The following is a 15406-nucleotide window of genomic DNA, read 5'->3' as shown; positions in this document are numbered from 1 at the left end:
GAAGTGCTGGAGGGTGGGAAAGGGCGCTTGGCCTGATGGTTACAGAGTGGGGGGTTGGCAAAATGTCTGGCTCCACATCTGGGCTATGTACCCTAGGAGCTCTTTAACTTTTTCATGTCTCAGTTCTTCATTTGTAAAAGGAGGGTAAGAATAGATAAGAGTAGTGTCTACTTAATGATGTGAACATTAAATTAGTACATTGTTAAGACCCGAGAGCAGTGACTGGGTTTGTTGGCTGCGTGGGACTTGGCAGGCCAGGATTTGGACAGGGAGGACAGAGAGCAGGGGGTGTGTGGAGCTGGTTTGAATGGGGGACACAGGTGGAGGGTTGGCTTTGAGGAGCCTCTTGCTAACTAGCGGGACTGGGTAGGAAGAGACAGAAAGAGATCATTCATTTGACTGCTGTAAAATTACTCACCAGGGCGCCATGCTGGGCATGTTGGGTAGCAGGAGGAAGGGAATTGCAGGGAAGATAATAGAACCATGTAGGTGCTAGATGAGGAAGGCTTGAGTTGTGCCAGGGAGGTGAGGGTTCATTTGGAGAGCTGTCTGGGAAGAGGTGGAGAACTCAGAGCCTTGGCACCCACTGGCCATGGATGACCGAGGCAGGAGGTTGGAGAGACCTAGGTGGGAATGTTCTTTGGAGAAAAAGCAGAAAATGGTGCAAATGTTGAGAGATGGGTAACACCTTATACTGGCCTCCCCAGCCCGGAAGCTAAAGCTCTTAGAGTCCAAGCTTAGAAACAGCTCTTCCAAGGCCCTCAGTTTCCCCATTCCATTTTCCATCTTTTACTTGGGTCTTTTGAGAATTGACTACAGGAAAGTAGGCATGAACAGCAGGGGAGCCCTGGTGACCCTGCTGATCTTTAGGTTCTTTGCGATCCAGTGGCAAGTCTTGATTTAAGATGGATCCCTAGCATTTCTCTCCCCTCCTTTGTGAGACCCCTTTAGAGCCAGCATAGAGAAAAAGGAGGAGTTCATCCTCCAACAGAGAAGTTAACTCCTAGGCTGATAAATCTGGACTTCAGCTTCCTTGAGAAGTCATGAGGGGTTGGAGGAGATCTGGAACCTCCTCCCCTCTTCTGAAGACGGTGCAGGAGGTTGTCACTTGCCGAGACAGAATGCTGAATGGGACAGAATGTGGACAGAGAAGGTGTTCCTGATGGGTATCCTGTTTGGGGGGGGGGGATCAGCAGCCCTCAGTTCCCTCCCACCCCACCAACCTTTATTTGTCCGTTCAACACAAATTAAACAACAGCTATATGCTTGTAACAGTTCCGGGCACTGGAACCACATATATGATGTTGAATAAAGCAAAGTCCCTCCTGGAGCTCACATTCAAAAGGCAGAAAGGGTCTCTAAACATTAGGAAGAGAGCTAGAACTTGCTAATGACTATTAAAGCAATCTAAGCCTTCCTGATACCCCTAATTGTATCATTTAGTCCAGTTACTTCCTGTGGTCAAGGCTTGGGGCTACCATCTCTCATCTGCAAGACAGCAGAGCTTGGTGTTTAGGAATGGTGCTTCTCAGTGATCCTAGGTCAGGGAAAGGATGTCATTTGTAAGGAGATGCTTGGTAATCTTTCCTCCCAGCCTGATCAACTAGGGCTGCTGGGGACTTGAAGCCAGTTATGATTTGACAGTTTATGCTAATTTTTGCTTAAAATTAATGGAGTTGGAGGCTAGTGATTTTATCTCCCATCACAGTGGAGATGGTAGAGGTTGGGGATGGGCGCAAATAGAACAATATTCCACTCAGAGACTGGCGAACAGCTCTGCAGACCCTTGGAATGGCTGTTAGCTTTGCAGCTGTGTTTGCTTCTGCTCCTAAGAGAGAGACTTTTGTTTCTTTTTATGTTCTTTCAGAGCGGAAATAAGCTGGGAAGCAGGATATTGGACAAAATCGGAAGACACACTAGCGTGGAAAACTCCCCGAGTGGGGCAGAGATTAGTTGTCGTAGGTTAAAAGCTGTAATAAGCAATGCCAGTGGCTTAGCGCAATGAAACTTTAAATCTCTTCTACTCAGCGTCCAGTGCGGATGTCCCTGGTTGTCAGAGTTCATGGACAGATCATGAGGCAACTCGGGACCCCTGCTTCTTCCAATGCATGACTCCCCTTTTTCCCCAGAGCCTGGGAATTCTCCAGGATCCTGGAGACCTCTTCTAAATTGTCAACATCCCGTTGCCCAATGAACAGAGAGGGAGTATGGGGGATTATGTGGACATTTGAGGAGCCACACCCAACACCTCTGTCCGAGTCCACTTAGAAGCAAGGGGGAGATGTGGTTCAGCCAAGTGCCCAGGAAAAGGGAGCAGACTTGATGACCATCCAGCCTGTTCATGCTGCAGAACAGAAGAGCCTTGGCAAGACTTGATTTGGACATTAGTCAGGCAATATCTCATGGACGGATTGTGAAAAGAGCAGGTAGATTGGCTGAACCCCAGCCAACACTCCACCCAGGCCCAGGGATTGCTGTTCATGTGGCTAGTCTTTTCTGACCAGGCCCACCATGCACCATGCTTCCAGAACAGCTTGTTAAAAAAAACCCATGAGAGTTGGAAATACCATTTGGGGATGAGCTGGTGATGATGACAGTCCCAACTCTTCCAGCTCTGGTGATGCACAAGGAGATTGAAGTGGGCAGTGGAGACTCAGCTAGCTAGCATTGCTTTAACCTTCGAGGAGAATTAGCAATCCCTTTCTAGTGGAATCCACCCAGTGCCAATGAGAATCTCTCCCCTTCCTTGCCTAGAAGTCTACTCCTATAATCTGGGTCTCCGAACTCCAAGAATCACTATTTCTCATTCCATCACAGTTTCTTTGTACCTCCTAGTACAAGAGACATACAAGCTTACTACCTCCTTCCGCCCCTGAGATTGGGTAATGCAAGGAGTGAGGAAGTTGATCCGTAGGGATATTCTGTGGGAATGAAAAGGAAGATGAGAAAGTTCCAGGGATAAACTTTGCAAGCCTGACAAATTCTCTGACCCTCAAACAGAGCCGCAAATGCTAATGAGGGAGATTTCCTAACACAGAATTAAAATAGGCCAGTCAACTCAGAGGAAGTGGCCTATAATCAGCTTGAGAGGCCAGGCAGGGTTGCATGACTCCAATCCCACTTAGGGAGGCAGAGACAACTCCTGCTGGGATGTCAACCTTCCAGCTCACAAATAAGATGGCCCAAAGCCATTTTCCATTTCCTTTCTCCTGGGCCAAGATTCTCTGGAGAAGACAGTGAAGAAAGGAGGATTTCCCTTGATAATGATTCCCTGGAGAATAGAAGGTGGAGGAAACAAACAAACAAACAAATCCCAAGTGTCCCAGGAAAAATATTAGGATGCAAGGCTGGCCTTCGACACTTTGGTCTTCTTCATGCCTTATCCCTCCAGTTCCTACCAATTCTCCCCTTCTCTCTCTTCTGTAGGCTAGTGACTGATTCTCGGACCCTCCATTTCCTCATGAATGTAAAATGGTGGTAATCACTGTCCCACGTGGGGATTAAGTGTCTACAAAAATCCCGCTCCCCTCCCTCGTTGGGCCCCGCATTGTCTTTGATTTATTCCTCTGCAGTGCCTTGTAATTTCGTCGTTTACCTGTAGTGTCGGGAAATCGCGGCCTTCTTGGGATTTTCAGTGACTGTGACATACTTGTGTCTTTGTGCCCAGCTCTGAGTGCAGGCCTGGGCTCTGGAAGTTGCTCAGTGGGTTTGTTCAGTCGGTGGATGAACGTGTGTATCAACAGGTGAAGACAGGAAGCAAGGGGGAGATGTACACCGAGTGTCACTGAGAGGCACTGATGGGTGCCATCCTTTAGCAAGAGGCGACAAGGAGGACCTTCACACATTCTGGGAGCCTGGTCTGTTTATGGCAGGAGTGGGCACCTTTCTCCCAGGAAGAGGGTTTCTGGGAGGCACCAGGAGGAGCTGGATTACAGTGATATTGCCCCTGCTTCCAAAAGGGACTAGAAAGGGCCCAGGGTTGGAATGTGTCTGACATGTTCCTGTAGTTTTTAGTTTGGGCTCTTGTCTAGGGCTTCAGGCCTTTGAAGGAAGGTGGTCACTGGACACTGCAGGACCCAGTGACTTCTCTGATCGTGGCAGAAGGCCGCTCTGGGTTGGTAACTACATTGCAGAGGAACATCGATGACTTGTTCAGCCTATACCCATTTGAAATCATCTGGTCCCACCAAGACAGGTTGAATGAATCCCCAAAGGATATGTTCATGTCTTAATCCCTGGAACCTGTGAATGTCACCATCTTCAGAAAAAAAAGTCTGTGCAGATGTAACCAAGGTAAGGACTTTGAGATAAGAAGTTCTTTCTGGATTACCCAGGTGGACCCTAAACCCAATGATAAATGTCCTTATCAGGGTGAGCCAGAGGGAGATGGGACATGCATACACAGAGGAGAAAGCGACGTGAAGACAGAGGCAGAGAATGGAGGGATGTGACCACAAGCCGAGGAGGCCAGAGATTACCAGCTGCCGTAGATTACCAGCTTCCGGAAACAGGAAGAGGTGAAGATGGCTTCTCCCCCCGAGACTTCGGCAGGAGTGTGGCCCTGCTGACATCTTCCCCACTAGGTCGTGTGGGGGTGGGGTGGAAAATCCAAATCTGTAGCACAAGCTACAAATTCAGGTAAGAGTCGATGTTACAGGCCTCAGTCTGAAATCTGTAGGCAGGCGGCTGCAGGCTGGAATCCCAGGGAGGGTTTCGATGTTAGTCTTGAGGCAGAACGTTTTCTTCTTTGGGAAACCTTGGTTTGTGCTCTTTAGGCCTTCCCCTGATGGGGTGAAGCCCACCCACTCCATCACGGGTAATCTCTATTTCAAGCCAACTGATTGTTGATGTTCATTACATCTACAGAACACCTTCACTCACACATCTGGATGAGTGCTGGAGACACAAACAGCCCCACAAACAACAGGGACCCAGAGCCTCACTTTTCTTCCTTTGAACAATCGCATTGTGACCCAGGGGGGTTTTTATTAGAAAAGTTTCAGGGATGGTTTTTAGGGGATCTTGCTCTATTTTGGACCCTGTTTTTGACCCTCAGGTTTATTGTGGTTCGAGAGAACCACGTCAATTTAATTAGCTCCTGTCAACCAGGGTTTAGCCCTGAGGGTCTGACCCTTGTGGTTGAAACTGGTGACAGCTCAGGTGACCCAGGCTCCCATGTATCCAAACGAATTCTAATTCTTCTACGAATAGTTGCTAGTTTTCTCTGGGTTTAGGGAAATCTTTAATTATAGTTACCCATTCAGTTCTGGTTAATTAGTTAATTCTACAGTTATCTCCATACTTGGCTCATGGCAGGCGTGAATATTTAGAGGTGACTGGAATTTAAGGATCTTAGGAGCTTTTGGGAAAAGAATAGGGGCTAGACAGGGGAGGAGGAGGAGAGGTCCCTGGGGCTGTGGAGGGAGGCCTTGGAAGAGTAAGGGGGGCGAGGCAGGGCTGCATCTGGGGGAGTAAGCGCAGGACAAGGAGGAGAAAGATTAAGGGCAACAAGTCTAGTTGGCTGTTACTTGAGTTTTCAAATTGTTCTTTAGCTTTGGCCAAAGAATCTTCCAGTGAAGCAATTTTTAAATCAGAATTTACTTTGGGGACCTCTGCACACTGATAAAAATATCTCTCTTGTTCCTTTTGTTTTCTAAAGGTGTCTCTCAAATGAACAATTTTGTGCAAGTCAAGCATTCCCTGGAGTGGCCACTGAAAGTCCAAACGATCCTTGGCAAAGTTAGGCCGTTTGGAAAACAGGCACAAGGATTTGGATTCTAAAGAGAATAATCGGTCAGAGACAGGAGTTTTTCCTGGAGAAGGAGAGGACTTGGAGACCCCATGGGAGCTGGCCGTGGTCTGTAGAAAGGTGATGCTTTGACACCTTGTGTCTGTAGGACCTCAGCCTGAGAGTTGGCTGTCTCCAAATGCAGACCTGACAATTTGCACTCCCTGTGGAAAACCAGAGAGCAGACTCTCTCTGGACAAGGTATTGAGATGGAAGGAGACCCTCATTCAGCTTTACTGGTCACCCACAGCAGTTTGTCTGAATGGATTCTGGTGCAGTGAGAACCACAAACTCACCAGTCTATGAGGCTGGCTTGACCTACAACCTACAGGGGGCCTCTGTCTGTGTTCTGCCCTGTGATTCTCCATCTGGTGACCAAGAGTTTTGACAGAACAGCACCAAATGGAAGCACAAAAGAGAGGAAAGGTTCAATTCCACCAAGAATGCAAACAAAGGAGACCCAGTCAAAAAACCTGGGCACTAAACTGGTAAGACGTAGCTAAGGACTCAATACCAAGGGGGGTGTAACTCAGACTAAGTGTTGACTCACCACCCTGGGGTGGATTTGACAAGTCATGAGTGGCAAGGCACAGAGGGCTCATATGTTGTCTGCAAATAATGCCCCTGGCCAAAGGCTGGGGTCAGCAAGATGTGCAGTGCAGACTGTGTCTTGTTGGGCCTGCCAGGAGAACTGTGGACAGAAGCGAAGACCTCCTAGATGAGAACAAACAGAGGCTGTTTATTCAAAGCCCTGTTACAGCAAGGGAGTCAGCCACCATTACTTTGTCAGGGACTTAAAGGCAGGCAGGGAGTGGAAGATGTTCTAGCACAGAGAGGAAGGAAGGCTTCAGGTGTGCCATGATTGGAGGTTGTTGGCATGGGGACCCGGAGGGAGCCCGACTAGAAGCCAGGCATCTTGTGTGATTGCTGGGGGAGCCCATTTGCCTTTATTTGGTGGGCTCTGGGTGGGAAACAGGAAGCTGGACATCATGGGAACAATTTCTGACCATACCAGGCCAATTGCTTTGAGCATTTGGCTTCCTGAACTGGTTGTTACAGATGGTGGGTAAGAGTTCTATTGTCATTTATGGTCTGGCCATCGTCCATTTGTATATTCAGGTTCTCAAGAGATATTGGTGTCTTGCCCCAGCAAGTTCACAGTATGGGTAATGAAATCAGATGTACTTTGAAGGGCAAGACGTTATGTGTCTGGAATCGGAGGGTCCCTCTGAGGCCAGGCAGGCTATGGGCAGGTGGCTGGTCAGGGCAGACTGATGGGGTTGGCCAATGGCTTCCTTCCGAGAGCAGGTTACCAGTGTGGGGCTGACCCAGGGATGCTGGCCTTATCTCTGACCAGCCCTGATTTAAGCTCTTCCTACTTTTTACACATCTCCTTTGGCATTGAGAGATCTTCCCCAGCTAAACCTGGTATCTTTCGGGGAGTATATTCTAAGGTTGGGGAGGAAGTGGTATGGTTTTGATAATAGGGGGCCAGGGCGCAATTACAGCCTGCAGTTTCTCCCTGCTGTGTGGGGAAAGCATTGTCACACCTACACACAAAGACGCTATGACAGTCACATCCTCTGACAAGCCAGAGCGGCCCCTGTGCCATTGTGTTAAGAATCAAGACGCTGTGACATCACAGATTTCCCAGGTGGGTAGGGGTGCAGAGATGGCAGGAATTACAGGGGCCTTGTTCCTTTCATTGGGCAATTTAATGCGTTTCCTTCCCCTTGGAAGATTGGCTCTAGGAGTTTCTCTAATTCCTGATGTCCAGTTATTGCTAATCTAGGGTGACTGAATGGGGGGCCACAAAACACAGGAATTCTTTTGTCAACAAAACCTCACTGAATGGCTTGCTACATTGCCTGAAAGGCCACATCCTGGCTCCACTCTTGGGTTGATCATTGCCTTCCATTTCCCCATTCATTCATTCACAAATATTTATTACAAGGGTGCACTATACACCAAGCCCTTTGCTGGGCAGGGGGATAAAATGTTGCGTAAGATACAGCCTGGATTTCCCTGGATACTGTAGTATACCATGGGAGACAGGTGGTAAGACACGGAAGTACAATGAGTCTAGTGCAATGAGGAACATGCACAGGGCACTGTGTCAGGATGGTGCGGGGCACTGGGCCAGGTAGATGGAGCAATGAGGTCGAGTGCCTCTGAGAGGATGCCATTTCGACGGAGACTGGATTTTTAGAAATACTGAGTTTGTGAGGAACAGATGAATGCACCTCAGGCAAAGGAAAACCACGTAGAAAATTCTCAGGCCGGGACAATTACAGCATTCCTGCCACCAAATGAAGGCTAGTGAGCTTAGAGCACAGAGAATGAGGACTGAGGACACGAGCGACAGCCACAGAGGAAGGGGGGGGGGACACAGAGAGAGGCAGAAAGGTGTCTACATTTAATTCCAGCAGAATATTTGAATCAAAGGAGAATTTTCCAGGAAACTTTTTACTAAAGCATGATGTATGGGGAGAGAACTTACTGTGGGTAAATGGCTTGCTGAATTTTCATAAAGTGAACCCACTTGTGTAACCATCACCCATATGAGGAAATAGTGGGACCCCTTACTCCTATCCCATGGGAGGCTGCCATTGGGCATCTGGACCTCGCAACTGCCTGGTCCTTGTGTGGCCTCTTGGTCAGGAGCTCCTACGGGATTGTCATTGCTCCCACCCGACCCTGGGCTGATGACATGGTTCACGGTTGCTTCTTTCACTAGACTTGAGGCTGCCTAAGGGAAGGGGCATATCTGTTCTGTTTACCCTTGGATCCCCACTCTGGGCTTGGATAATTTGTCATGACTGACCCACTGACCATCCAAGGTAGAGGCCATTCTTTTGACTTGAAAATCCCCCTACTCATAGAGAGTCACTCCCATTCCCCTGCACCTACCCTCCCCCAGCCTGGGCAATCACTCATTTACTTCTTTCTTTCTTCTTTTTTAAAGATTTATTTATTTATTTGAGAGAGAGGAGAGGAGCAGAGGGAGAGAACCCTCAAGCAGACTCCCCGCTGAGCACAGAGCCTGCTACAGGGCTCAGTCCCCAGGACCCTGAGATCATGACCTGGGCAGAAATGATGAGTCAGATGCATAACTAACTGAGGCACCCCCCATCTACTTTTTTCTCTATAGATTTTGCCTATTCTGAACATTTCATTAAAATGGCATTGTGGATTGGCTTCTTTCACTTCACGTAGTACTTTAAAGGTCCATCTGTGTTTTGGTGTGTTTCGGTACTTCACTCCTTTTATGGCTGAACAGCATTTCACTGTTTAAAGATACGGATTTGAAGTCTTTTCTGGTAAGTTCATTAGCTGGGGTTCCTTTAAGGTAGTTGCTATTGATTACCGTTTTTTCTATGGATGGGTCCAACTTTCTCACTTCTTTGTGCCTCTCATAGTGTTTTTGTTGAAAGCTGTACTTTTAAAATAATACAATATGGCAGGTCTGGAAATTGAATTCTGTCCCCATCCCCCATGTCGGTTTTTGTCGCTGTTTGTCATAGATGCTGTTGTTTGCTTAATGACCTTTCTGAACAAATTGGGGAAAGTCTGTATTCTTGATTGTGTGTGGCCACTGGAGTCTCCGTGTGGTTAGGTTAAGTGGTCAGCCAGTGAATGGACAGAGCGTTTTAAATGTCTGGAGTCGACGATTGTTAGCCTGGAGATGTTGAGACTTACAGTCTTTGCCAGGGGACTCTGGGTACATCTTGGGGCCCATTTCCAACACTCAACCAGACCGTTGACACCCCTTCCTTAGCTTTCACTTGGGTGTGTAGCTCCTTAGAGTGAGTCAAAGGTGAGAGCTTAGGGCCTTCTCAGGACTTCCCTGAACTCTTGGCCAGCCTTATACACCCAGGGAATCTTCCAGACTCTCAGGAATATGTCAGAGATTTTCCAGGTACCTATGGAACGTCTCACTTTATGTTTTTTTGGTTAACCTAATACTGCTCCAACTGCTATCCACCACCCTAGGTAGTGTGGAAGTTAAACATTTGCTTTTAATTGTTTTTAATGTGCCCCCAGGGGAAAAAAAAGCTTTTCACTTTTTCTTTCCCCTGGAAAAGCACAGAGTCAGGTCAAAGAGAGATAGCTTGGTAAGTGGGATCTTCCAAAATTAACCAGACAGGTCAGATAATGATAATTCTTTAGGACTGTGGCTTTGAAAGGGCTCCAGCCCTGTTCTTTCTTTCTGGGGTCTGCCAGGCTGCTACTTTCCACAGCAAGTGCGGGCTGTTATTTTTTAAAGACTATTGGAGCCGGAGAGTGGGGGATGGGACGAGGGCAAGTTACCTGGCCACACAGCTCACTGTTCCTAATGAGATTCGGCCGGCTTTCTTTGAATACATGCTCTGTTAATAATAAACTCAGGTGAATTTGCAGAGTTCTGAAAAATGTTGATTCTGATGATTCTGCTTTTATAGAGGAGAGAATTTTCAGAGCTCCTTACTCTGCCATTGTTGCTGGTGGTCCATCCTTGTACAACTCTAGGCATTTTTGTACTCATCTAGGCATTTTTCGATGTTCTTTTTCTGCATTTCTGTTTTCTGTGCTTTTCTCTTTTTTTTCTTTAGCAAGTGTACATTATAGGTTGTGTTAGGTACTTCACAACCAATAGCCTAATGTGCCATAGCCGGTTGTCACATTCTTCGGATGTTAAAAATAAACTATGGATTCAGGAGTCGTCAGTTGGTCTGTTGGTTACAGTTTCCCCACAAACATCACTTGAAGATTTATGTAGTCATTTGTGGCCTCCACTCATTATTTCTTCTGGGGTTGTGAAATTGTGATTTTTTTGAAATCTGTCATTCCTTCTGCATTTATGAGCTGTGATTCCTCTATGAAGAACTTACATCAATTATTGGGTTATTCTGAAATACACTTTGCAAGGAAAAAGAATAGAAACTCGATTCTTTTGCTTTCTTTCTTTTTATGGTGATAAAATTTACAGATAACATAAACTTTGTTGAACCTAACATGAAATTGATCATCTTACCCATTTAAGTGTAAAGTTCAGGAGTGATAAGTACATTTATGTTGTTGTGAAACAGAGATCCGGAGCTTTTTTTACCTTGCAAATCTGAAATTCTGTAACCATTAGACTGCAGCTACCCATTCTCCTTTCTCCCAGACCCTGGTAACCACCATTCTACTTTTTATGAGTTGACTACTTCAGATACTGCATATAAGAGGAATTATTCTGTATTTGTCTTTTTATGACTGCTTCATTTCACTTAATATAATGTCCTCATTTCACTTAACATGTTCTCAAGATTCACCTATGTTCTAGCATGTGACAGGATTTCCTTCTTTTTAAAATTTTTTAAAAAAGATTTTATTTATTTATTTGAGAGAGAGAATGCAAGAACACATGATGGAGGTAGAGAGGCAGAGGGAGAAGCTCATTGAGTAGGGAACCTGATGTGAGCCTCAATCCCAGCAGCCTGAGATCATGACCTTAGCTGAAGGCAGATGCTTAACTGACTGAGCCACCCAGGAGCCCCTCTTTTCATTCTTTTAAATAGTAGCCATCCTAATAGGTGTAATGTGATTACCTCATTGTGGTTTTGATTGACATTTCTCTGATGTTGATATTGATCATTTTATTTTCATATGCCTATTGGCCACACAGGGTTTTTACTTAGACTTTATATTTGTACCTCTTTTATCATATGCTGAAAATCAGTTTGATTCCTTATAACTTTATCAGAAGTACTTATTTGTTTTATCTTTGTGTGTATATATAGGTGTTTATATCTGTAGATGTGTGTCTATTTCAAAATAACAATACTGAATTTGAGAGGCAGAATAATCTATCCCTCACTCCCCAAAGATGTCTATGTCCCAATCCCTAGAAACTGAATGTGTTATGTTTTATGGCAAGAGAAAATTAAGGTTGCAGATAGACTTGTTTACTAGTCAGGTGACCTTAAAACAAGCAGAGTACTTTGGGTTTTGCAGGTGGGCCCAAGGGAGTCCCAAGAGTCCTTAAATGATGAGGAGGGAGGCAGAAGAATCCCCAACTGTAGAATCAGGAGAAAGATTAGACTGGCCATTGCTAGCACTGAAGACAGAAGTGCATCATGAGTCAAGGAATGAGGGAAGCATCTAGAAGCTGGAAAATTAATGCAAGACAATAGGTTTTTGCTAGAACCTCCAGAAGGGAAAGCAGCCCTGTCAGACTTCTAACTCTAGAATGGTAAGCCAATAAATTTTCCATTTGGGGCCATGATAATTTATTATAGCAGTGCTAGGAAGCTCATACAGATTTTGGTGCCTGGACACAAAGTGCTATTGAAACGAATACCTAAAAATGTGGATGAAGAAGGCTGGCAGCTGGGAGAATTTTTAGAGCATGATAAGAAAAGAAAAAAAAGTAAATTGCCCTGAATAAGTTGTTAATAGAAATATGGATGTGATTGACTCTGTTAGTGCTGACTCAGAAGGAAGTGAGAAGCAGGGTAATTATCTCAGAGGGTACCTGAACCGTCCTGAGCAGACTGCCGATAGAAACATGGATATTAAAAGAGCTGTCGGCAAGGCTCAGATGGAAATGAGAGACATGTTCTTGGTAGCTAGTGGAAAGGGAATCAGCTGAAAGCACTGAATTGGGTTGTGCAGTTATGTGGAAAGCGAAACTTGTAAGTGACGAATTTAGATATTTACCTTAAAAAAAAAAAAAGATTTTGTTTATTTATTTAGCAGAAGGATAGAGAGAGCCAGAGAGCACAAGCAGGGGGAGCAGCAGAGGCAGAAGGAGAAGCGGGGTCCAAGCTGAGCAGGGAAGCTGATGTGGGGCTCAATCCCAGGACCCTGAGATCATGACCTGAGCCAAAGGCAGTAACTTAACCGACTGAGCTGCCCAGGCATCCCGGCATTTAGATACTTAGCTAAGATTTCCAAGCAGGGGGTTCAACATGTGGCGTGGCTTCTTCTTGCTTCTTATAGTGAGATGTAAGAGGAAAGAGCTAGGTTGAGAAAGGATTAAGCAAAAAGGAACCAGAACTTGATAGTTGGGGCAATTTTCAGCTTACCCAGATTGCAAAAGAAGCTAAAATTAGGAGAGTCACCATCAGGAAACATAGTCTGGGAAGAAATTGAAGGGTGTGGATGGACAACCTGTTGTGAGTGCCTTGGAGGAGCCATTGTTCAGACTCCCCAGTCATATGGGGGGCTCCGTGAAGATGTGTGACTCATGGACCCCTCAGCTGCCTCAGCAGAAGCCGGGAATAGAGATGGGATTATCCAGGAAATTTCGGTAGGGGAGCTTCTTGTATAATGGAGCAAATCCCTGAGATAAACCCAGGAGATCCACAAGGCTCTTGCAATGTATTTCAGCAGAAATACAGCCAACTTGGACTGAAAGGTACAGAGAAAGGACAAAATGAAAGAAGACTGCTGGGCACCAACCCCCCCCCCCCCATCCCCCAAATTCTACAGGCGAGAAACAAGTTGATAAAACTACTAGACTGCAAACATGTGCTATTTTTCTTAAAATAAATAAAAGATGACTCCAAAGGGTGGGGCCACAAACGAGAGAGGATTATTCCCAGACCATGGAACCAAATGGAGTTTTTCTGGCTGGATTTTGAGATTGTTTGGGACATGTGACTCTTTTTTTCCCCCCTCTTCCATTTTCATCTTCTTTGAACCAAATGTCTAATTGTTATCTTATGCCTGTCTTTGCATTATACTTTAGGAAGAGACAACTTGCTGCTTGGGTTTCATAGGTTCACAGATTGAGGAGAGGAATTGTGTCCAGAGGTACAATTACAAGGTGAGAAATTTGTATTGTATTAGACTACTAAATTTGTGGTCATTTGTTACCTCGAGCAATAAGAAACCAATACTCCAACTTTATTGTCAACAATGAGACTACTGTGTGCAGTTGTTCATTTTGCCTTTAGAATGTCACTCACTAGGGTCACATGGTCAAAATACTAGTTTTCTAAGTCATTGGAAATATTTATTTTCTGTATGGTTGTTCTCCCAACCTCATATACAATAAGGTCATTTGTTGAAGCTCCTTTTTTACATTTAGAGATGCTTTTTTTCTTATTGAATTAACTTTTTTTAAGTTTTTTTTTTTTAATCTTTCATTTGAGAGAAAGAGAGAGAGAGAGAGAGCAAGCAGTGGAAGTGGCAGAGGGAGAGAAAGAAACTCAGACAGACTCCCTGCTGAGCACAGAGCCTGACAGGTAGCTCAATCACATGACCCTGAAATGACCTGAGCTGAAATCAAGAGTTGGAGGCTTAATTGACTGAGCCACTCAGGCACCCCCCTTTTAAAAAATTATATAAAACATTTACATGATTCCAAAATTGCATTCCATCTCTCAAATTCTTTCTTTCCCCTTATCGCTAACCATTTTAAAGGTTAGTTTTTGGCTTACCTTCTGTGATGAATGGAATGTTTGGTTACTCCAAAATTCATAGGTTAACATGAATGCAATGGGATGATAATTGAAGACGGGCCTTTTGGAGGTAATTAGGTCATGAGGTAGGGGCCCTAATGATGAGATTAGTGCCCTCATAACAAGAGACATGAGAGATCTTGCTTATTCCTTCTCCCCTCCATGTGAGGACATAGCAAGACGGGAGCTGTCTACAAGCCAGAAAGTAGTTCTCACTACAGGCTGGATCTACTAGTACCTTGAATTTGGACTTTTCCAGCCTCCAGAACTGTGAAGAATAGATGCTTGTTGCTTAAGCCATCCATTGGATGATTTTGTTAAAAGAGCCTAAACTAAGATGCCTTCTTTTCAGATAAACACACACACACACACACACACACACACACACACACACACACACAAACTACTACCAGTAACACATTCTTTCCTTTCTTACACACGCCCTGCAAACAATACACATTATCTTGTACCTTCTTTCTTCTTCTTCTTTTTTTTAAACATAAAATATTTCAGAGATCATTTTTTTATTGGAGATGCAGGTCTTCCTTGTTGCTTTTTATAGGGACATAGCACCCCATTGTACAGATAGACTGTAATTCATTTAGTCACGCCCCTATTGTATATTTAGCTTATTTCTGGTCTTTCACCGTTACAAATAATGCTGTTTTATGACTAGCTTTATTCCTACATCTTGCTATATTTTTGCTAGCTGTATAACATTTTGTTATATTTTTGCTCTATTGGGATAGATTCCTAGCAGTGAGATAGCTGCAACAAAGAAGTTCACACATACGTGAATTTTCCTGGGTATTGTCAGGGAAAGAGCTTTTTTAAAAAAAAATAGATAGCTGTCCAGAATTACCTGTGTGATGCCCAGGTCCAGAATGTGACAATAGTTGGTTGAAGAAGAGGAAGGGAGAGGAAGTGTCACCACGAAGAGTAGGGTTTTGAGTGGGGATAGACCTGAGGATGCTAAATTCACAAGAAATACATGAGAGGAATGCTGTCAATAGGTGTTATGATTATTAGCAAATGAGAGGAATGACTAGGAGGTAGATGGATGGCAGCAGTGGGGAGAAGCGAGGGGTGACAAAACCATTGGACCCAAAGTCTCAAAGGATCTGGAGTTTCAACTAGCTAGTGGGGAGAGCAGAGTCGGGAAACACTAGGAGGAGGATAGCTGTCT

The sequence above is a fragment of the Mustela nigripes genome, unplaced genomic scaffold (genome assembly GCF_022355385.1).
Source record: "Mustela nigripes isolate SB6536 unplaced genomic scaffold, MUSNIG.SB6536 HiC_scaffold_75, whole genome shotgun sequence".
NCBI lineage: Eukaryota > Metazoa > Chordata > Mammalia > Carnivora > Mustelidae > Mustela > Mustela nigripes.
Note: the sequence above shows the minus strand (reverse complement) of the source record.